Source organism: Clytia hemisphaerica, unplaced genomic scaffold, assembly GCF_902728285.1.
Source record: "Clytia hemisphaerica strain Z4C2 unplaced genomic scaffold, Clytia hemisphaerica genome assembly, whole genome shotgun sequence".
Classification (NCBI taxonomy): domain Eukaryota; kingdom Metazoa; phylum Cnidaria; class Hydrozoa; order Leptothecata; family Clytiidae; genus Clytia; species Clytia hemisphaerica.
The window spans coordinates 8959-33709 of NW_027103633.1; positions in this window are offsets into that span (position 1 = coordinate 8959).

Consider the following 24751-nt stretch of genomic DNA (forward strand, 5'->3'; position numbering starts at 1 on the left):
CAAATATATTACAAATCCTCACAGAAATTCTTGTGTTGATACAAAAAAAATATTGTATCTGTTTTGAAATTTATTCTGCAATCTCGAATTCCAAGAGTTCCATAAAAAATGTAATTTGACTGTAAATCCCATGTTGTAATTTGATCAGTCCAAAGGCTCAATCTCGCTGCCTCAGTCCACAGTGGGGCTGAATTGTATGCAAAGCTCTACGATTACGCAAATGAATATAATTAATACACATCCAAATTTAAAACTAGCTACATCAACCAGAACAGAGTCAAGTTTCTAAGCAGTCAGTATGCTACACGATGTGGAACATTTAGACTGTGATTGACTGCAATAATCTTGAGGGTCACATTGTTTGTATATGTAAGGAAGCCATGTCTAAATTTATGCTCGTTGAGATGGCTGAAACCGAGATCACTCCTTGAATGTCAGGAACATCAAGAACATGAGATTGCTTTTTATGAATTTCAGAATTCAGTTCTACAAAAACAAAGAATCCATTAGCATCAACTTTCAAGCCAGCACATAAATAATGTTTTCTGCAACCACATCCTTGCAGCATGACCTTTCATATGTTTGTACCCTTCATGTATATCCTGTTAATATCGAGCTATCAGTCCTTAGTTAGGTTGATTTTATAAAGATAATGCCCAATGCAATATTCGACCAAGTCCAAGCCAAGCCAAAAACAAAGCCAAGTGAGCAACTATCCTGGTTGTTGTTGTTGGGATTTCGATTATTTACTGTTCTATTTCTCCGTAGCATTTTTCTTGAAACTGATAGAATTCCAAATAAAAAATCCAGCATATCTTCTCTGTGACTTCTTTTGCTTGTTTATGCTTGTTCGCCAAAGCAACCAGTCGAACTCACAAGTTTCTTATGACATAAAAATCTAAAATCAGGACTCACTAAAACTGAAAATATTGTGAAGCAGAAAAAGCTATTTTTCGAGTCTTGCTTTTAGATCTTTAGTGTCTAATTTCTTCAAAAATCCCGGGAAACATGCAAATCGACCTTGATGAGCTCACTTTTGCAAAAGTTTGCATGTTGCATGGTACGCAAACTCTTAGCACCACAAAATTAAAAACAAAGACTCGAATTCTCTTACAGCCTCATTATTTTCGGCAAAAACTTCACGTCAGTAAAATAAATCTCAATACCCTAAGGAATGATGATTAAATCCCGTAAAGTTTGACTCCGGATAACATAGACGGAGCATATTACTTAAGGCTCTATCTACAGTAAAAAAAAATCGAATACATCTTCCACTCCCGTTTTTTATTTGCGACAAATCACTCTATGGTTGGCTTACCATGCAGGTTCATGTTATGCAGGGGTGTCGCACCGCCTCTGTCTTGGATACTTTTAATTGCAACATTGAAGTCATATATGGTACCCTGCATCAGGATCGTTGTGCTCAGCTTGAAGTTCTGACTTTTTTGGATCTGATAAAGCATAGTTAATATTGTGAGATGCAATGTTACTCTCTTCAGAACAATGATTTGGGTATGTTGTCTTGAGGTATCGATTTCCTTTTTCTAGGGCAGAAACTAGGTTTTTATCATCAAATCTTTCAGCAATCTTTCGTAGGTAAGCGAATCCATTTAAACCAGCTGCTCTCAAATCATCAAGGCCAGCTAAAACAAGATATCAAACTAAAATAATAACCTTTGAAAGTTAAATTGTGTTCTATGAAAAGGGATTTGCGACAAATCACTCTATGGTTGGCTTACCATGCAGGTTCATGTTATGCAGGGGTGTCGCACCGCCTCTGTCTTGGATACTTTTAATTGCAACATTGAAGTCATATATGGTACCCTGCATCAGGATCGTTGTGCTCAGCTTGAAGTTCTGACTTTTTTGGATCTGATAAAGCATAGTTAATATTGTGAGATGCAATGTTACTCTCTTCAGAACAATGATTTGGGTATGTTGTCTTGAGGTATCGATTTCCTTTTTCTAGGGCAGAAACTAGGTTTTTATCATCAAATCTTTCAGCAATCTTTCGTAGGTAAGCGAATCCATTTAAACCAGCTGCTCTCAAATCATCAAGGCCAGCTAAAACAAGATATCAAACTAAAATAATAACCTTTGAAAGTTAAATTGTGTTCTATGAAAAGGGAATCAAAATATATCTGTAAAAACAATAACCTGAAGAGACCTTATACATAGTGTCTATGTATAAGAATTGCGAAGCCTTCCAAGCAGGTCACTCAATTCGCAAGTTGCAAGCAAAATATTTATAGGGTCATGGAGGGTGTCTATCTAAAAAATCCTGCATTACTAAAAGTTGACAAAAAGAACGATAAATTTCATAAAGAACGGCAAAAAAACAAAACAAAAAAAACCGGTAAAAACAGCTCAAATTCCATATTCTGAAAAGCCTAAATTTTAAATGAAATGTTCTTAATAATAAAAGGGAAGTCATGAAAACACTAAAATGTGGGTTTACCTCGATTTAAGTCTCTTTAGCTTAAAGTCTTCGTTTCGGTCCCTCTAGAGGGCCCGCCAAAAACCGCGGGCGGCACATTATCACGCAAACCTAGTGCTCTCCCCGGGAACTTATAATGGATTTACAAAGAAAAATGTTATCCACCGGGTCACTGAAACTGGGGTGCATTCTTTGCTTTTTCTAAGAACAATTGAGTGTATAAATAATGCAGAAATGGCATCTGTCCGATTCGAGAAGTGTCACTCTTATTAAATATTCGACATCTAGTCCTTTCGATACGGAAAGGCAAATATATTTTTGACACCTTTTTAGGGAAGGGAAGAAAGGGAAGAAATTTTTGTGTGTTGCTTGGAAATTTTACAATAAAGTGCAGCCAGAACATTCTTTTGAGAAAGTCGTTCATCGTAAAAGCTAATTTCAATTCTCCTTAATCTCATTTGTTAAACTAATCGTTGGAGCAGTTTGGTAACAAGGACTGAATGAATCATTGAAAAGGTTAAGCAATAGTTGCATCATATAATAATCGATAACGCCAATACAAAAATATTAATATAGCATATATTGGTGACTTTTTTGTAAAAAATAAACTTCTAGGTCTTGGTAATCTTTTGTAACGATGAGAAAGTTTCTGAAATAAAAAAATAGAAAAAAATAACAACCTACTCTTGTCTCCCGAATCTACGGGGGGGGGGTCCGAATAAGCAGAGGGTAGGAAAATTTTCTAAATTCTAATAAGCAGGGGGATGGAATAAGAGGGGGAGGTAGAAAAAAGAAACTTTAAAGGAGGATCTAACGGCAAAAATTTTGCTACATTATTTTTTGGAAATTATGGAAACTTTATATTGTGGGGATTAAAATGAGCTATATTATGTTGAAAATTTTTAACTCAATAGGAAATTATATCCCTTTAAAGATTTAAGCGTGTGACGTCATTGCTGAACAACTTGTTTGTTAAACAAGATTTTCTCTCTTTTTCTCTAAACTTTTAGTGAGTTTTATAAAGAAAAATTTCTTGATAAAATCATTTAGCACATTCATTTAGACTTCTAAATTCAGAGCAAAATGTCGTCGAGTGAAGAAAATGATTTCTCAGACATTTTTAACCATGCTACTACTTCTACATTCTACGTACATCAAAATTATATTTTGCTATAAAACATCTTCTTTCCATAATTTTTGTCTACAAACAGTTTCTCTATCGAAATGAAAGTTCAGCGCTGACGTCACGAAACCCTTTTAATTTCAAATAAAGAGATATTTTAAACAATGATAATTCAATCAATATGGAAGATTTTGCACTCGTTCTTCTTGCAATGTTTTTTATTTAATTAGGGCTGTACTCTGTCAAAAAATAAGGATAAAGAAATTTTTGCCGTTAGATCTCCTTTAACAAATGAACACGTAAAATAAGAACCATTACTAACAAAAAGCAAAATTTTAACAAGTTTAAGGTCTATCCAAATTGTAATAAAATATAGAATTATTCGAATTTAATTAGCGGGGGGGGGAGGTTTGGATTATTTTTCTCTTAACAATTAGCGGGGGGGACGTCTATTCGGGAGACAAGAGTAACGAGTTTTTGGAAAAAAACGGCTGACAAAAAAAGAGGAGTGACAACGATTCATTTGATATTTCCTCATATTATAATGAGCAATGATTATAATATTTGAGATGGATTTGTTCGTAGGGGTGGAGGCAAATTTTTTGCCCTCAAGCTAGCCATTTCCCTCTCGTGTTGTTCCTTCAACTCCTTAATCTGCCTCTCCATTTCCTCTCTAACTTGACGCTCTACATTGACCACAAAGTCTGTCTGCTGGGTTGAAGCTTTGGGTTTTTTTTCGGAAGGAAATTTTTTGAACCTTTTTTCGACTTTCATTTCAATATTTTTTGCTGAAAAATAGAATAAATTAACTTTAAATAATACAATAATGATATATGTATAATATTGCATGAATGTTACTCCCACACATAACATCAACATTCAAAAGTGTGGTATATATAGTACATCTGCTTAACATATCAGATGGAGTTATTTCATGAAATGTGAGTAGAACATACACTCGATAATTTTGACACTCATCAGCAATTTGACTGCAATTTATCAGATTGCATGAATGTTACTTCCACACATAACATCAACATTCAAAAGTGTGGTATATATACTACATCTGCTTAACATATCAGATGGAGTCATTATATGAAATGTGAGTGGAACATACACTCATTGTGTCTGGTCCTCCCTACCACCCTTCCAGATATACATTAACATAAATGTCCAACTCCAATATTAATTTACATAAGTCTCACATATTCGTTATTTAAAAACTATTACACAATTTCCACATTATCATTTGTATCATCACTTTTCTTTAATTTTTATTCTTTATAATTCTTATTTTATACTACTGTTCGTAACTAATGTTTTCTATCATTTATAACTGATGCTTATGAATCAAACATCGAGAGCAAGAAGAATCTGCACGATCAGCATCATTTATACCATCACCACAAAAAGAATCAACTTCTTTGAATAGTTCTAAGTACTGTTCAAAAGAGAATGTATTTTGTGAAATAGTCTTTACTGAAAGGTTTTGTAGTCTCTTTACTTCTTCTTTCCTGAGTTTAAGTTGTGTGTTCCTATTAAGATATTCCAAACGTTCAAAAGGAACAGGTTCTGCTAAACACCAATCTTCATCCTGTGTAACACGTGAAAATGCCGTGCATGATGTTTCGAAGTTCAATTGTTCCATCCTAGTTTCAGTAGATAATTTAATTATAACATTAGTGACTTGTTGGTTGGGTCCGATAGTCATACCTTGTGATTTAGCAATGGTGATGGCGTAACCAATAATCAATGGAAATCCAGTACGTTTACATAATTTTTTAACATCTTCACAATTAACAACATTTGCTGTGATTGGAACCCAAGTCGGGTGATTTTCATTCCAAACTGGACCTTTATATCTTGGAAAGTCAATGATTACAATTTCTGGAATTTGTGGTGGTTTAGAATTGGGTTTATAGATGATACTAATGACTGTTCCAATGGCACCATTATTTAACTCGAGCCTGGTCATACAACCTTGATTTCTTGTTAGTATAACTCTACAACCGAAAGCAATGATAGCCCTGTTGAGAATTTGTGATAAACTCTCTTTAGCAGTCTTGTGATGTGGTCCATAGCCATTACACTTAAATTCAGCACTTACCACTCTTTCGCCGTTGTAATATTTGGAATTTAAAACATAGCGGTTGTAACAATTAGCCTCTTTCCATGTTTCTGTTAAACAAATAACATTTGAAGTTTCATCATCAAATTTTATTTTTTCTTCGTTAGGCAGATTGTCATAACACCTTTGGTTTATTTCTTCCCAGTCTTTTTGGTTACATTACCTGTTCGAAGGTTATCTAAGCGTCTAAGTAATGCTGCTTGGTTGAGTTGTTGGCGCACGATTTCCTCTAATATAAAAACATCTTCAATATTTCTGTACACAAGAGCACCAGCAATGTCGATCGGATCTGTAGAATCAAGGATCTTGTCATACAGATTACGTTTTCCAATAGCTCTCAGTTGAAATATGTCACCAAAAAAATTGAAAGTTGGAATGCATCCAAATGGTATAACACTCTCCATGTCTAATAAATTAGATGAAATTTCACAGAACCGATGGTGAAACCACGCTAAAACTTACTGTCCAACCATTCCTCTTTCATCTGCATTAAGACACATTAAAGAGAGCTGCTTTTTATCATCATTGAGTGTTAACCCTTTCAAATGATCACTTTGATCAGCAGACATCAGCCTTTTACAATTTTCATACCCAACATTAAAATTACCTCTGGCACACTCCAAGAGAATTTTCACATTGTAATTAGCTATCAACATTTGCATGGAATTCACTAATTTCGGGTCTACATCTGGTAGACTACATTGTGTCCCTCCTCTCTCACAAATGCTTCATTGGCTTGTTTTGACACATCTGATAGCCACATATTTGTTTCTTCAATTTGTGCATCAGTAAAATATTCAACACCCAAACATCTCAAACCATTGCTATACCAGTCATAATCATCCCCACCACTATAAAAAACTTCTTCCTCGACCGGGGCTTCTTCAATGGATGCCCTAAGTTCTGTTGCAATATCTCTAAGAATAAGGTTACCCATGGTGTCAAAGACTGAGTCTTGCGATGATTGACTATCTTGGCTCCCTCCAAAAGAACACTGAGAAAATATAATCTCTTCGTGTGTTTCGTTATTTAGCCGGTGGTTAAACACATCTACGCTTTGCAACTTTCTTATCATATTCTACTTTGGCAAACTGTAACATCATTCTGACAGAGTCTGGGCAGATTTCAGAGTCTCAAAGCCATCTTTAAGATCTTCAACATTCCTCCAAGTGCCAGGTGCAAATTTCATAAGTTACTCTTTAGCAAAGTCTTCGACCGTTGGCCAAACCCAAAAGCGTAGACAGCACATGGTCTTTACCGCAAGGGGATTTTTTTGGACAATCACACTTTTTCGCCCAGTCAGTCAAACAAAGAAATATTAGCATCATGTTCTCTTCTTGTGTCGGAAAGAAATTTATCAAGTGTATTTTTCTTTGTAACCTAACCATCTTTAGCATTAGGATCAAACAATCTGTAACCGCTTAAACCAATTCTTTTAAATCTCCTGCTACAACTACACTCATTTCGTTTTATAAGCATAACGTTTACAAGCCAGAAAAATTAAGCGTATGCTAAGCATACCTTGACGCTCAGCCAAAGAAATTTTTAGAATCATAATTTCCAAAACTTCAGAAAATAACAGAAGAGTGAAGAAGAATGTTACAAACAAAATTGGTGATTTTATTTTTGTTTAATCTCTTATAAATAACACAACTTATAATAACAACAACATTCGAAAACAATAGAATGTCTTCATTTCTCTCAAGAGTAAAGATAGGGGAAAATGCGCGAAATTTTTTACCCCCCTTCATAATTTTTTTACCAAGCATAGGGTTAAGCATAGTCGAGGCTCAAAATTGAGCTTTACTTAAGCATAGTGAGCTTCAGCCGAAATTTACCGTATTCTTTTAAAACAAAATGAGTGTATATAATTCCCCCGGGGGGGGGGGTAGTGGGTTTTCCAACTGACGGTATGTGCGGAGAAAAAATTGGCTTTTAGAATCGCACCCTTACAGTGCAGAAAAAAATCGGTAAAATTCATACCCTTACAGTGCATTTTTTCAAATTTGAAACTCTTTTAGAGCAGGAAAAATCAACATTTTCAAGCAAAAATTTTCAATTTTTCCCAGATTTGCTGAACTTTCCACCCTTACAGTGCATTTATCAAAAGTCTACCCTTACAGTGCATTTCTGATATTTTAAAAAACATACCCTTAACAGCGGCACATACCCGTCGGTCAATTTGCCTGACTGCCCTCCCCCCCCGGGAATTTCCCTTTGCTATTAATAAAATCAGCAGCTGAGGGTGGTGTGTCTACATAACCATAGTCCGTATAAAAACACCTGGTCTGGAAGCCTTTTGTTTCTTTCCATTGTTTCTTACTTGTGTTGAGAAATTAGTTTGTTTTGCTCACTTTTTGATCATTTGATTAAATCTTAAACCAATACCAAGAGGAGTACTTGGCAACGTGATTTTTATCGTTTGATATTAACAAAGGAAAAGCTAACAAAAAGTTAAAACAATAAGCTGGAAACCAGTGTTTTTATAAGGACTATGACATAACCAACAGTCTTCAAAAGTAACTTTTGAGCTACGGACTTTAGATTTATTAAGTATTTGCTTACTAGTATATATGCCAATTAGATCTTGTGTGCTTGTGTTGCCTTTGCAACAATACCCTGTTATATATTTAATTAGGGCTAATAAGTCTTCTGAGACAATGGGTTGGGTGTCACATTGGGTTGACCAAGTTAAAGGCCTTAGAAATATATGTTGAACCATTCGCGGGTGATCATGCCAAAGATTATACCATTGTATTAGAATTATGTTATATAAACTAAGTTTTATGATATTTATTAGGAAAAATCACCATACTTTATGCATGGATCGCGCATCGTGAATCGTAAATCGTTAGATTGTGCATCTTAAATTACACCAACCTTTTTAAAACAGCTTTTTCAATACGAAGAGTTTGGACTCGCTATGAGTTTGCCAAATCACGTGGTCAAATCCATTCTTATTCACTGTTTTTTTCTAAAGCTAATTATGAAATAGTCAAGACAATATTATCCCAAGACATGAACAATCCATCTGTAAATATTGCCAAAGATCTAGAAAAATGGCTCCAAACAAACGAACTAAATCAAGAAAGTTGTTTCTCTCCTCAATTTGTTTCTATGCATCCTGCAGGATAAGCCGCCAGAATGGACTCCAAATATAAATCAATGGCCATTGCCCGAAGGAACTTTAAAAAATGTAGATGCTAATGTCTTGAAAAAATGTATTTTATGCCAAAAGAACCACGAAGAATTAAATCATTTCATATTGATACAGTTAATAAGGTCATGCTACCTCTTGCAGTGTATATTGTCTTGGAAAACTGTGACTACAAAAGAAAGGGATGAGGATGGTCAACCTATTCAAAATGTTGTTCGATACTGTAGGCATCATTTTGGTCAATACGATGAGAAGAGTAAAAGATCTGCTGGAAAAGAGACTAATCCTTTTGCGGAATTTAAATAAAAAAAAATTAAATCTTCTCAGTTTTAATCAATAATCGAATATAGGAATTTCTTTCTTAAAGCAAATAAAAGAATATATTGGAGAACAATGTGTTTTGCGGACCGTAATGAACGAAGCAAAAAATTGCTCTATTACGAGAAATAATTTTCTTTCGGTAAACAATTCCCCTATATGCCCTATATTGATTCAAGTCATGAAAAAGGGAGAGAGAGTACAGAAGGTGAATGCACGTGGCTTTCACTTTCTTTTAATCTATGAAAACGCACTGAAAGCTTTTTTAAATATAATTTGTATGATCTTACATAAATTATGTTTTTAAAAATAATTGAGTTTCAGCGAATGAAAGTATGTAAATTGCCTAAATATTTTATCATGATTAGTATAATTACGCACGAATTAACATATTTTATGCATGGATCGCAAATTGTTAGATCGTGCATCTTAAATTACACCAACCCGTTTTAAAACTTTGTCTTTATAATTGTGATGTCTTACATCAAAAAATGAAGTGATAATATGTTGGTTCTGTAAGATAACCTGGTGGCGATATTTGGAATAATTTGTAAATTTATGTGTAATATCATGTTCTGATTGTCCATAAATTTCGGCAAGGTATTTGATCAAAAGATTATGCAATTGAGGCCAATGGTGCTCGGCACAACTGCTTGTGTCAAAATAAGTTGGATAAACCTGGAATTCTTTAAGTATAAAAAAGCAGTCAGCCTCAGCATTTGACATTTGCACCCTATGGTTTCTAGAAATATCTCTCAATAAATCATTTCCAAACGAGTCTAAATTTGATCCTTGAGAAGATTGCTGACTATTTTGTGTAGACTGTGAAAATGGAAAGCTGTCAGTATCTAAATCTATTTGTCTATCATCGTTTTTGTTGTTATTCTTTCTGAGCATTTCATTATCAAAATCAATTTTGGCAAATTTCAGCATCATTATTACTGCTTCTGGACAGCTTTCGCTATCTAAAAAGTTTGTAAATGACTATGTGAAGGTTTCGAAAGGCTCTTTTAAGTCCTCAACATTTGTCCATATGCCAGGGGAAAATTTCATCAATAATTCTTTGGCAAATTTTTCAGAAACAGGCTATTTCTAAAATCTTTGACATCCAGTAAAAACAGGCACATGAGCTTTGCCACACGATTTGCTTTTTGGGCAGGTAAATATCTTTGCCGAATCATAAAGTGAAATGTTAGGATAAAGTGTTCTTCGTGTGAGTCACCTAAAAATTTATCAAGAGATGATTTTCTGATTACTTCTCCATCTTTGTTTCCTTTTGGGTCAAACAAACGAAAACCACTCAAGCCTATCCTGTTAAATCTTCTCGAACATTGATAAAGTTTACCTCGCACATTAATGTAATCAGGTTGTGTGATGAGGGTGTGTCAACTATACCAACAGTTTTCAAAATCAACTTCTGCGCTACTGATCTCATGGTTATATTTGGCTCTGATTTAACAAGAATGTTTCGATAGATTTGATGCAGTTCTGCTGTTGTGGCTGCTCCTTTACAGCAATAACCGGTTACATATTTGATTAATGCTAACAAATCTTTGGAAACAATGGCTTGTGTGTCACATTGCCCCATCCATGAAAATGGACGTAAAAATACATGTTGTACCATCATCCTTGGATGATCATTTCTTCCTTCATAGCGCGGGACTTTACCTTCAATGAAGCGTGGTTTAAACGGATTTGTTTCTTTCCCAACAGAGCGTTTTGTGCTTTCATCATATTCACATAGTGATGGTGGCAATACCGTACAACTTTTTTCTTTCTTTTTTCCTGATTCATCCCTTTCTTTAGTTGTGACAGTTTTTCGTCTCAAACAATACTTACTGTTCTTGTGAACCATTACTTTATTAACGACACCCAGCTGAAATCGGTTTAAGCTGTCGTTGGTAGTTTTACATAGCAGACAATCCTTCAAATTATTTGGATCATTTTCCTCAAGCGTTCCATCTGGCTTAGGCCAGAGATTCTTATTAGGAAGCCAGGTTCTTTCTTCAGTTTCTTCGTTAACATCAATTGTTCCTCCAGCAGGGTGCATTGAAACAAAATGGGGCGAGAATGTCTCGTTTGTGTTCAATTCAGTTGATTGTAGCCATTGTTCAATATCACTTGCAATATCAACATTGGGATCTGATGTATCTTGGTCCAATATGGATAATATCATAATGAGATTTGGAAAAGTACAACGCATGTGTGTGAGTGGCACCACGACTCTTTGCAAACTCATATCTGCTCCAATCATCTTCATATTGAAAAAGACTTTTTAAAACCGTATCTTTATAATTCAAATGTCTTGCATTAAAGCCCGGGGGGGGGGTACTTAGGCAGAAATGGATAATGGGTATGTGCGGACGGTAAGGGTCGGTTTTTCCCCTTTCAAAGTCTCTCTAAGGGTCGGAAAACTCAGAAAGTTTTAAATTAGTCTCTCTAAGGGTCGGAAAATTCAGGATTTTTAGGAAATTTTTTGATTTCCAGAGAAAAAATTGTAATAAAGTCTCTCTAAGGGTATGACTTTTTTCAAAAATCGAAATAAAAAAAATCAAAAAGTCTCTCTAAGGGTCACCTTTTAAGCAAAAATCAGTCTCTCTAAGGGTTGGTTTTCGGAGGTCCCATCCGAACATACTCCTCATTCGCCAACCCTAGTACCCCCCCCCCGGGCATTAAAGTAAGACGTAATGATATGCCGATTTTGTAAAATAACTTGATGGCGAAATTGTGCATCTGTTTGAACTCTTTCTTTGATGGTGTGAATATTGTCGCCTGATGTCTTTGCAAGATATTTGATGATAACATCATGAAGTGGTACCCAGTGGTGTTCAGCACAGGATGAAGTATCAAAATAGGATGGATATACGTTGTCCTCTTAAAAAAACACATAGAGTCAAGTTCGTGCTTTCTTTCCATCCAGTATGGATCAGTATTGACTAAATTTGAGCTCATTGGAATAAATTTGTTTGGAATACTGTCATCTGTGTCTTGAAGTCTTTCTAATAGTTCGTCTCTGGTAAGATGTTTTTCATTAACCTGCTGATTAACACAAAAGCTTCCTTGATTTAAAGCTTTCTTGCGGAGTCCAATTTTGAGAAGATGAAATTTCAAAAATCTATGAGCTGATACACGGTTATCTGCGCAAAAATATATGTGATCTACCCACATGTCATAATCAACAGCCCTTGTTGATGGAATAGTTATGTCACACGTTCCATTAATGAAAATGTGTGGATAAGCCATTGTGAAAAAACCTTCAGTAGACAGCTCAGGAAGAGGCTTCTCTTTGTTATCAGACTTCAAGTTCCCAAGATCAGCAACAGCACCTTGTTTGATTATGTTTTCTATTTCACCACTGTTCTCTTCAAGAAATAGTTTCAATGCATTTTTTATCTTGTCATCAACATCAATATTTGTTAGCTGGGCTGCAAATCCTGATGTTGTCACCAACTCTTCTTCAGCCTGCAGGGAATCAAACTGTTTTGGACCAGGCCCTAAGTCCTCCTCTTCAGTAGCTAAATTATTTGCTGTCGATACAACTGGCAGACCTTTTAGCTCTCCTTCTTTTTCTGGAATATGCATCAAACGATCAACATCAATTACCACATCCCAATAATAAGGATTTGGCTGGTACAAAAATAATATCCCATTTAGCCCAATACCACACACATTGTCTTTACCTGTATAACGAGTAAATCCTGGTCTTGGTGCACTTTCACCATACTTTGGAACACCAAATATTAGACCAGCCAAAGCCTGCTCAATTCTTAGCCTACAAGCCATGTATGCTTTTGAGTTGTTTTTACCACCTCTTATATAAAGAATATGAACTTCGGATGGCAGTTGTGGTAGTTTGGTAAATTTTCTTAGTTCATGTGGTATAGCTACTGCATGACCTTTGGAGGCTAACATCCCATACTTCAGACAATGCACATAAATGGCAATGGATATTTTTCTTATCAAAAGACAAATGTCAGATTTTGAAGAAATAAGGGGGGATTTCCTTGAAGTGTTAGTTATTGTGATAATACATGCCATTTTCCAAGAAACAATCTTCAACTGGGGAATACAATCCAGAGAACATCAACGACCTATTGATGTGTTTCTTGTATTTGTTCTTTTTTATCTCATCTGTCATCTTTTACATCTACCATTGAGAAACCTTTTTTCTTTCTCGGAAAATACATGATAAATAGGCCTAGTCTCATAACAACTCATACAATGTTCCACTGAGTGCAGCCTCTCAGCATCATTGAATTCTTGAATTGTTCTTTCAACAGCAGGATTTGAGTGAAGCGGAACCTCTCTTTGAATATGTGAATGTTCAATTTGATCATCAGTAATTTCTCGGTTTCCTTTAATATGTGAATGTTCAATTTCTTCAACAGTGTCTTCTTGGTTTCCTTCAATATGCGGATGTTCAACTTCTTCAACAGTGTCTTCTTGGTTTCCATGCTGCGAACATCCACAAAATGAATCTCAATTTCATACTATGATGGTATATAACTTTTTGATAAAAGAAAGTCGTTATATTTACAAATAAACAAAGTACATGTTCAATAATATAATAACCATATTCTTAGTAGATACCCAGAAAATCTATGTATAATACACTTATTAGGTCAAGTGTGAGGGTCAAAACTTAACTGTCTTCACAAATTTTTGGGAAAGACCGTAAAGGCTAATTCAGTTTTAATGCTGAAGTTTGAAAATGAATTGGTCAAAAACAAAAGAAAATAAAACTAAAGAAAACAAATTTAAGGTGTCAAAATACAAACTTGCTTGATTAATTGATTAAAACTTTGGTCAGGACTGTAAAATCGATGTGTAGGTCAAAAAACATTTTATTAGATATATACACTTTCAAATATCATTTCTAAAAGTTAAAAGACCAGCTCATTATTCTAATAGGCCTGATGGTGAAAATTCAAAAGATAAAAATCTAAAAATATACTAAAAAATTATCAAGTGAACATTTTCATAACAATTACTTTGTAGCCAAATTGCTTTTTGCGGAACGACCGTTTTGAGGGCGCCAAGCGCCCGAATAGGAAGTGTAGCATCCTTTGGCCAGATCTGCGTACGCGGGGCGTAAATTTGTAAATGTTCGAAAAAGTGTTTCCAAAAGGTAGATGTTATATCGGATGGCCAATTGTCACCTTTTTTATTTCCTATCTCTTATCCTATTTTTCTCTTTTCTGACTGTCTGAGACTTTGTTTTTTATTTTCTAACCATCTAAGTTTTTCTAGGTTTTGATCTGTCAATCATATTTCGTCCAATCAAATCATCGCACCGTATGGGGTTCGAACCCTCGCCAAAGAAAGACCTTCGGTTCCGGAAGCCAGCACTCTATCCACTGAGCCATCGTCGCATGCCACTTTCCGCAATTTTAAAGAACTTATATAAAACGGACAAATCTCTTTATATAGATGAAACTCCAAACCCTACCGGTGCCCCTACAAGGAACCCTTCGGGATCCTAAGTTAAGTCACAGGGTACGAGTGCCCCTATGAGGACCTTCGCTCCTTTATTGTGACTCTCGAGCTCCAACCCTGACCCTAACTGAAGATAACCGAAACCCTGTCTTTCAGGGTGACTTTTAGCGACGCGGATGAGAAAATAAATAAGGTGACTTTTGGCCATCCGATCTAAGAGCATCCTTTCCAAAACCTCCGACAATAAATGTTCACTTTACTCTGTATTGAAGAATGGCACCTGTTTAGCCACCGAGAAGAAGCATTTACCTCGTAGATTTTATTGAAACTTTGGTTCTGTTTTTGTCATTTTTTCAAAAATCATACATATTTAAAAAAAAAGTAAAAGTATATCTAAAATTATATCGAGTTTGAATATCCAATCAAGTGCGAGATGTCTGTTTTTGTGTCGTTGCTGCTACTTTCACTTTTGCACACTTGCGAAACATAAACTAAGATTGCGATTTTTGTCAAGGCAGGATCCTGCTGAATTTTTAAGCTACTGGAGGCATCCTTTGCTTGTAAAATGACGTTGCTGCTGTTCACACTTAATGGAAATTTTACTCGAGTATCATTCTAGGTTTTTTTACCACTTCCTCTGGGAGAGGTGAGATCTGTCCTATAATCACGACGACGGACGAAAAATGTGACAGACTAGTGAGTTTCTACCAATCAAATTTCGTATTTTCACTAGCCTGGTATTACATCTTTCCTGCGTCGTCGTGATTATCCCGGTATACTTAACCTCAGTAATTTCTCCACGATAATTATATGTTAAATGAGTTGATTAATAAGATAACTCTGATAAATTACCTTATTAGTGTATTTCAAAATGTCGTTTTATTAATAGGCATGATATAATTCGTTTTAAAGGTTTTAATTGTAGGATTGATTTATAACAATATAACTGAAGTGATACTGCCATCGCCATCGATTGAAAGATCATTATTTAGTCACTTCATTAAAAATATAACTTTGAAATCTGGGTTTTCAATTATTCGAACTCCCGGTTATTCGGAGTAATTCTCATGCTTATTTATTTATCCATTCTTCCTAAAGTCGTGAATTTTCCTTAACTCAGAAAGATATAACAATACAGTTGACGCTCTCTAATTCGATTTATAAGGGGAATTGAATGTTCATCGAATACGGGAGCGTGTCGAATAATGGAAAGTCTTCCTATTCCGATAAACACTAGGTAAATATCGAATTATAGAGCTGGGAACGATAAGCCAGACTTGATTGGTTTGAACGTGAAATGAGACAAATATCGAATGTCTCGCTTTTAAACTTTTATTTTTCTTTGCAGAAAACTTTTGATATCTGCCTGTTTTGATAAGTTTTGAGAAATTGAATTTCGAAAATCTAATTCAAACGCAAAAAAATCTAAACTCTTAATTGTTCGAGTTCAGTTCTAAAGGCCTTTTTACACACCGAAAATCGAATAAGAGAGCGAAAAAACTTCACGGGACTTCAAATTTACATCGAAAACGTGAACTTATCGAATAACAGAATGCCAAATTAGAAAGCAATTTTTGATTTTTGCAACTTTTAAAGAGATGTGGTAAGGTGAAAACCTGACTCTTATCGTCCGCACACATTTAGCACCCATTTTTGCCCAATGGCCACCAGGATCGGATTCGGGCAAATAAATTTAACTTAAAAGTAACAATATAGTGTTGTGCCACCTGTTGTTCTGAAAAAATGGCCAACATAAGTCTAATTAACCGACACGAACAGACAATGAGTACAGAGGGCACTAAGAATCGACAAACGTGAGGTACACTCTGGCACAGAGTATAGATGACAGGGGAGAGAAAATTTAGGCAAAAACAAGTTCATTATTTATAAGCATATAAAATTTCTTAGTTTGCATGATATTTTAATGTAATGAACAAATCACAAATTTTTAAAGTCCTTTAAAATATGCTTACTGTGTGTACATCTATGTAAAGTGATTAATTTCTCATTCCACTAATAGTTTTGACAACGAATGCGAACCAAAAAATCAGGATTGGTAAAGGGAACAATGTGTGATTATCCAATAAACTAAGGCAAGGACGATCGTAAATTCGTGATAGCAGCACACACACACACACATCATATTCATATTCTGGTCACTTTGATATAACTAACATTTGATCATTTGACTCGAAAACAGTGTTAGCAATTCATCGCCTCGCTGAGAAGCTTTCATCGGATACAATCGATATAGAGGAGGAGTTTATGCACTGACAGGTAAAGTTTGTCTTTTTTTGAGAGCTTTTATTGGATTTCATGAATTGTGCATTGAATTTGTTGCTATTCTCCGTCAAAACTTAAGTCTTCTAATCTAAATGAAACGTTTATTAAACATTTTATTCATTTGATTTCAGGTTGCGACACAACAAGCAAAGTTGGAACTAGGACGTCTGCATTAAAAATGGCTTCAACGGGAAACTTCTCTGGTTTAATTGCCTTCGGTCAGTCTGAGATTATTAATCAACGTGTGCTTGAAGACCCGGAGGATTTTCTGCTTCGGTGTGTCTCCAAAGATGTTAATTTCAAGACGTTCGATAGCCTTCGAAATTTTGTTTACTACAAAAAGGCTACCGAGGTAAACCTCGAAAGGCTGCCGCAAACATCTTCAAGTATCTACTTACACATCAAACGGGCGTTCCTGTAAGCATTTATCTGGTTGCATACTCCTTTTTTGGCAGAGATGAATATTGACCCGTTAAACTTTGGGTACAAGATTGAGGAGGAAGATGTTGATTGTGAGGATATTATTCCTCAAATAGTCAACGATGTTTTACCAGAACACTTTCCTATGCCATGTAAATGTGTTAAGTGCGCAAAGGAAACAGTCTGCTCCTGCCGAAAACATCCATTGTCGTGTTGCAAATACTGTAACTGTAAGTCTGACTCTTGCAAAAGTCCTTATGTCAGGTGAATTTACTTTTGAAAACTAGTCAACCATTATTATTCTTTATTTAAAAATTATCTTGTTTATTTATATATCTGACTATGAGTACTTCAGTATTTCAAAACATTTTTTCAAAGGCTAAGATTAGAACTTCGTAATGTAATTCTGTAATAATTGCAAAATTTTGAAATTTTCAATTCCACGAATGAGGATATCTAAAGCCAATAAAAGCTTTAACTTGAACTGAAATTGACCTAATAAATAGAATTCTATGATATGCCTGTACCTAATTAGACATACAATAAGTATATAGTTCAAACAAAGTTGTATATAGAAATAAAATTGTAAACACTTATTTAACTAGATATAGCTTACACTAACTGCCACCTTTCAAATAATATATTTAAATAATATTACAATTATTTGTTTATTTACTTATTTTTATCCTTTTATTTCTAGACGGAAGAACCCTATTTTTATTTTAGGGAAGTAAATTTTATGATGAAAAAAAAATTCTGTAATAGGAGATTACCCTTTTTTAAGAGTGGCAATTATAAGAAAATAATTCGGTATGCATGGGGAATAAAACATGAAATATAAGCATGCGTTTGGTTACATGAAGAAATAAACATTTTCTTTGTTTCTAAAAAAATAACAATGTAGAGAATCTGTCTAAATATAAATGATGGGCTAAGTGGTTTTTCTATATGCAATAAATATAAATAAGTACAAATCACAACAATGACTCCTTTATAACTGCTTTACACTGCATCCCATTAAACAAACCCTCCCCAATTTCTTGCTGGTTATCCCGTAAAATATATATAGGGGAAAGATTCCAGAAAAGTATCAAGAATCTTAGTGCGGAAATTGGAATCTTATACAAAACAACGGTACCACTGGAGATTTTAATGATTCAAAATGAAAATCCTGATTAGTAAAAGGTGTATCAAGATCGGTGAAGCTCGATATTGAAGCTTGGTTTATTACCTTTTTTGCCCATTTCCGACGGCTTATTAGCAGACGCCCACACTAAAAAGCTTAAAAAGCAGGCTAATATCTATCATCCCATCGACCGGGTGATTTCAACCAAACTGTTTGATTACCGAACCAAATCGAACAGTCATCGAACCAAGAAATTCCAGTAAGGTTCGATTTGTTCGATTGATGTTTAGTAAAGTAAAAGTATGTTTGATGTGCTTGATTTACGGTTTTCGTTCACAAATTATTCTCAGAGCACATGAACAACTCTTCTGCTAATCCAATGATTGTAAGGGATTGTTTAGGCTAGAGCTGTTGCGCTAGCAATAACTGGAACCATTTGAGCTACAAAAACATTGATTGAACTTGATCGAACTGCAATACAAGTAATCAAACTGAAGATTTTCCGGTAAAGTTCGATTACTGTTCGATCAGGTTCGGTAATCAAACACCTAACCGTTCCATTTCGTTCGATGAAATTTGATGGTTCGATAACGAAAATTGGTTTGATAGGGTCCGGTTGAAATCCTCTGGGCTGGCATCGGGAGAGAAAAGCTGGAACTTTTTTTTAAACCAAACACGTTGAACACCAATCAAACTTCATCAGATAAAAAACTGTCATCAAACTTATATAATCAAACTAATCAAAACATTTTCTTACCAAATCAGGGACAGTAATCGAACAGCTATCGTTTGATTTCGTTGAATAGTTTGACAGTTCGATTACAAAAAAATATTGCTGAATTTCAATTGACATAATTTCCAGGAAATACATGGAAATACTTGCTAAAAATGACTGTTTGTCACAACTGGTTAACATTTAACACATAAATATCTGATGAAAAAAGGAAAAAAAGATCATACCTGTGCTGTTTGTAGTTTTAGTGAAGAAGTGGGCTATGTGTTGCTGTTTGCTGTTAGTGTTGTTGCTGTGGAAAATTAACTCTTTTTGTACTACTTACTGAGAATTATCAATTTATTGGTGCATTCACCAGCTACACAAACATAAAATACTTAGTAGTAAGCGAATAATAAACTTCTTTAAATACTCTACAAAATACCAGAAACATGATAAAAATGTATACAACAGCAGCAAGTTTCAAAAGCATTTGTGCAATCAAGGAGCAAACATTAAAAATTTCTCACGATGAATGTTTACAAAGGCTTGGTTACACTTTTTACACTAGCGTATTTTAATTATTAAGAAAAGTGCTGTTTTTTATCTTTGTGAGTGAGTCCACCTTTAGAATATTGACCGTAGTACGCCTGCAGCCAAACACCCACGCCATAATTTGCGCCCCAAAAGTATTGCCCGGATAAACTACAGAATGTGAAACATACAGAAACTGAAAGACGACAAAAAAACAAACAAACTGACAAAAATTTTCACTCGCCTCTTCAACTCATCGCGAAACTACTACGCCACCTACGCTCCGCTGCGTTTCGCTCGGTGGCAAAAAGTAAAATATTTTTTCACAACATGTTTGCCTTAAACGTTTATCTTTGATATTTCAAATGCTTATAACATTTGAACACTTGATCTTTTTGCTTATAAGGTTAACCTTTTTTTAAACTAGCCATAACTTTCATTAACCCTCTTCAACCTAGGCTTTTAGGGGCGGTTCAGAACTAGGGGGGGGGGCTTTCCTGTACCACCCCTTAACTTTTGATCTAGTGGGTCTTTTTGGATGAAATTTGGCAAACAAGATCCTTGTCACCTAAGGTAACTTTTCACAAAAAATTTTTTTGATGACGTCACTCATCATGCCCAAAATGAGCAAAAACTAAAAATTTCCTTTGTTCTTATAAATGGCTATTGTATTCTAACAAAAGCTAGAAATGCTTATTTTATCCTAAATATTCAATAAATTACGGTTTAAACGATATATTTGACATTAAAAATAAATTTGTATTGGAGAAGTGTCAATTTTTGTGACACCTTACTGTCAGAAATGTCATCATCCTCAAGGTGTGAAAATTTTTATTTTTGAAGCTAGATAAAAGTTAGGAATTTGCAGAAAATTTCACGGCAAAAGCTCTCTTATTTTAGGAGCTATATTGATATTTAAGCCTTAAAAACTAGATCAAATGACTTACTGGTTTTTCCTATAAAAAGCGTATATCTGAAGATACTGCTCTTCATGTGTTATTTTACTAATGTACACGTTTAGCAACATAACTGTTCGAATACTCTGAGTAGAGTAAGATTTTTAACCTATGAAGAGCGCTTAATAACTACTTGTGGTATAAAAAGGGAATTTCCCAGAGAAGGGAATTTCCGTAGATTCATTAACTCTCCAGGGATAAGAAAAAGACAAACTGACATTTCAAAATGAGTAATCAGATCAACATAACTCCGGAAAAGTCTTTTTGATGATGATAAAACAATAGAGAGACCGTAAGATAAGAATGCTACCGTTAAGCGGAACTAAAATACTGAAAAACACGCGCAAAATTATGAGATGTTTGCCCAACTTCCTTATGCATGAAGCTATGAATGCCATCCTCGGTCGCTTTAGGCTCCCTGCGGTGGCAATTAGTATAAAATTTTGCGTCGATTCGTATATAATATGACCACTTTTCGCGGAACCACCTAAGCAACGATTTTTTACGCCCAAAAGGGCGTTCCCAGGGTTGGTTCCACCGCCCTCGGGAACGGGACCAAATTTTTTAGAAACTTTAGAACATACATAACACGGATCAAAAGGTTCCAACTGTACGCAGTGATTTGCCTACGAAAGTTTTCCCAGCGCTTTACAGATTGTGATGGCTAGTCGCTAGTTTGTATTTACTTCACTGTATTTCAAGGTAGACTCCAACCTCGTTCCCTGCGCATCATCAGCTTTTTTATGCTTTAACTATATGGCGCTAGATAATGCCCTGGCATTGTCTGGCCAAACGTTACGTCATCGGGCCCATTATCATTTGGTTACATTAATTGCCTGTTACCAAGTAGTCGCCGGCAAAACTAATCAAAAGGTCAAACAAATTAAAAATTACAAACAAAGTCTGAAAGTCTGAAAGTGAAATTGATCGATAAATACAGTATATGTGAAAGTTTTGTAGTCTCTGGTCTGAAATAAGAATATCAAGTATGTAATTAACCACATTACATCATTATAGTTATATGACTGGAGCTCGGAGACATCATGTCAGAAGGTAAAAGCAATTTTTTATGAAATTTATAGCTATCTAAGGTGCTGACCCATCCTCCCCTATCCTGTGTCATGGATTTTTCCTGTACCTACATAATTTTTTTATGTAGAGCTGGCTAGTGAGGGTATGATGAATGAACAACAAACTGCTAAAAAAAGAAAATGTAAAATATTAAGTATAATTTTTGAAGTCATGTAAAACTGATATGACACCAAGATCAGTTCAGCACACCCATAGTCACACACTTGAAGATGAGATAGAAATGATTAAAGATATCCAAACAATTAACCCGTCTAGCTATGAACAGAACCGTGCTTTCAAATGTTCAAATCATCTATCAGGATCCCGTGGTGTACGGTCATGCTCTTGATGTGCTAACGTGTCTTTTAAAAAAGGGCGTTTGAAATTTTTTGCTCAATCTTTTTGCTTGGCCATTGGTTTTTTGATTTTCTGTTGTTTTTTGGCTTGGTTTATTGATTTCTTCTTCTGGTTTAATTGTTATTATGAGTCAAAAGACAAGAAGCTCAACTGAACTTGCTAAGATGATAGAAGAAATATTAGACAACAGACTTGAAAACTTGGCCTCGAAGGATGATGTTGCTGAGATCAAAGGCATCTTTAACAAGATTAATGAGAACATTTTGTACCAGGATAAGAAGATTGCCTCACTTGAAAAAGACTCTGTGGATCATGAGGAGAGAATTTCATTCCTTGAACAAAATTTGCTTATCCTTCAGGACAAAAATGCTGTTTTGAGTAGCACAGTAGACTTTTTGACTAAAAAAAGTGACGATCAAGAGCAGTATTCACGTAGGAGTTGTTTGCGGATCAATGGAATCGAGAAAAGGGAAAACGAATCTAGTGCTGATTGTGTTAAAAAGGTAATCGAAGTTTTTAAGGACATGGATGTTGCTATTGAACCCAAAGACATTGACAGAGCTCACCGTGTAGGCAAAGAACGCAGTACTATGATAGTCAAACTTTATTCTTTTGATAAACGTACATCGATCTACAAGGCTAGAAAAAAAGCAAAAAATAACATCAAAGTTTACTTGGATTTAACAAAAAAGCGGTTGAAATTATTGGATGAAGCTAAAGAGTTTATCACTAAGGACTGCAACGTTGATTTTGTTTTTGCGGACATCAATTGCAACACTGTTGCGAGATTGAAGTCAAACCAATACAATTTTTTTGACAATATTGATTCGTTCAAGAGTAAGATCTTGAAAACACAGAGTTTTTTTTCTGTTGTGATCTTGTTTTTCGTCAAACTCTACATTGTTTCTCTCATAACATTTTTTTTAAACCATCTGCCGTTTTTGCATTTTATATAATGCCCTTTTTCTACACTGAAAGTGATTATTAATTGCTTTTCTTTTTGTCTTTTTATCACTTGCAATTTGATTACGGGTGTGATTACCATTACATTTGTGTTTGAGTATTTTCTACCTAATTACTTTTTATCAACTCTTTTTTTCTATAATGTTTTGTCTTACCTATTTTACTATTTTATGTGTATGTTGGAGCTACATCTGTAAGGTTTATTTTGGTTTTGGATTTGTCGAACCGGATGACTTGATATGGGAATAAGTCTACAGCAGTATAGAGCGTGCGTTGGAAATTTTAACTCTTGCAAATATCTTTTCGGGAGATTAAGTCTGTGTATTAATCTTACGTTTGGGGGGTTACCAAATGTTCTCCCTATCGTTTCCATCTTTTCTGGTTACAATATTTTTATATACTTTTTCAGCTTAATCTACTTCTTTTAGCGGGAGATATCGAGTCCAACCCGGGGCCCAGAGAGAAAGATAACACCTTATCAATTTCTCATTGGAATCTAAACAGCGTTTGGGTTGATAAATTTTCAAAGATTGCTCAAATTACTGCCTTTCTGAGTGCTCACAAGTTTGATATCTTCTGCGTAGGTGAGTCGTTTCTCGATTCCTCTATCGAGAGCTATGATTCGAGGTTGAAGATAGAAAATTATGAGTTGCTCAGATGTGATCACCCATCTAACTCAAAAATAGGTGGTGTTTGTCTTTATTATAGAAGGGGTCTTTCTGTTGAGAGAAGGCCTGAGTTGTCTTCTCTTGACGAGTGCCTTGTTTGTGAAGTTAATTCTGGTTCGCTACCGAACTCCTAGTCAAAATGCAGAAGAATTTTCTGCATTTAAACAAAATTTGGAGGAAACTATCAGAAAAGTTCATGATGTTTCTCCTACTTTAGCTATTTTCCTCAGTGACTTTAACGCAAGAAACTCAGTTTGGTGGACTGGTGATATCACAAATTCTCAAGGAGAGGACATTAGCGAGTTAGCTTCACAATATGGGTTACATCAACTAATTGATGAGCCGACTCATCTTCGTCCTGGGTGTTCTCCTACTTGCATTGATCTTATTTTTTCATCTTCGCGGACTCCTATTTTAGATTCCGGGGTTTTACCTTCACTTAATCCACGTTGCCACCACCAGATACCCTTCGTAAAACTAAACTTTCGAACTATATTCCCTCCAGCTTATAAACGCAAGATTTGGGACTTTTCTCGTGCTGATGAGAGGGGAATCGTGCTTGCCCTGAATGCCATTGATTGGGAAACCTCCTTTCTGGGACTCAACGTAGAAGATCGTGTTTCCCTTCTTTCTGAATATATACTTAATATTATTTCTAATTTTGTTCCAAATAAAACTATCACCATCAGAGACAAAGATGCGTTATGGATGACTCCTGAGATTAAGCAGATGCTTTTGGATAAGGCTAAGATATATCGTCGTTGGAGAAAATGGGGAAGTCCTTTAGATGGTCAGACACTTGATGACATGGTTGACAGGTGCAGATTGGCCATCAAGACTGCCAAGGATAGTTATTTTTCTCGTCTTGGCAACTCTTTAAATGATCCGAACATAGGAAGTAAGAAATACTGGTCTACTCTGAAGCAGTTTCTGAACGTACGTAAAACCCCGAAAGTTCCACCTATTCGAAATGAAAGAAACGTCCTTGTAAGTGATGTTTCTGAGAAGGCCGATATTTTTAACTTTTTTTTCTCAAACCAATGCTCACTTATCGATACTGGC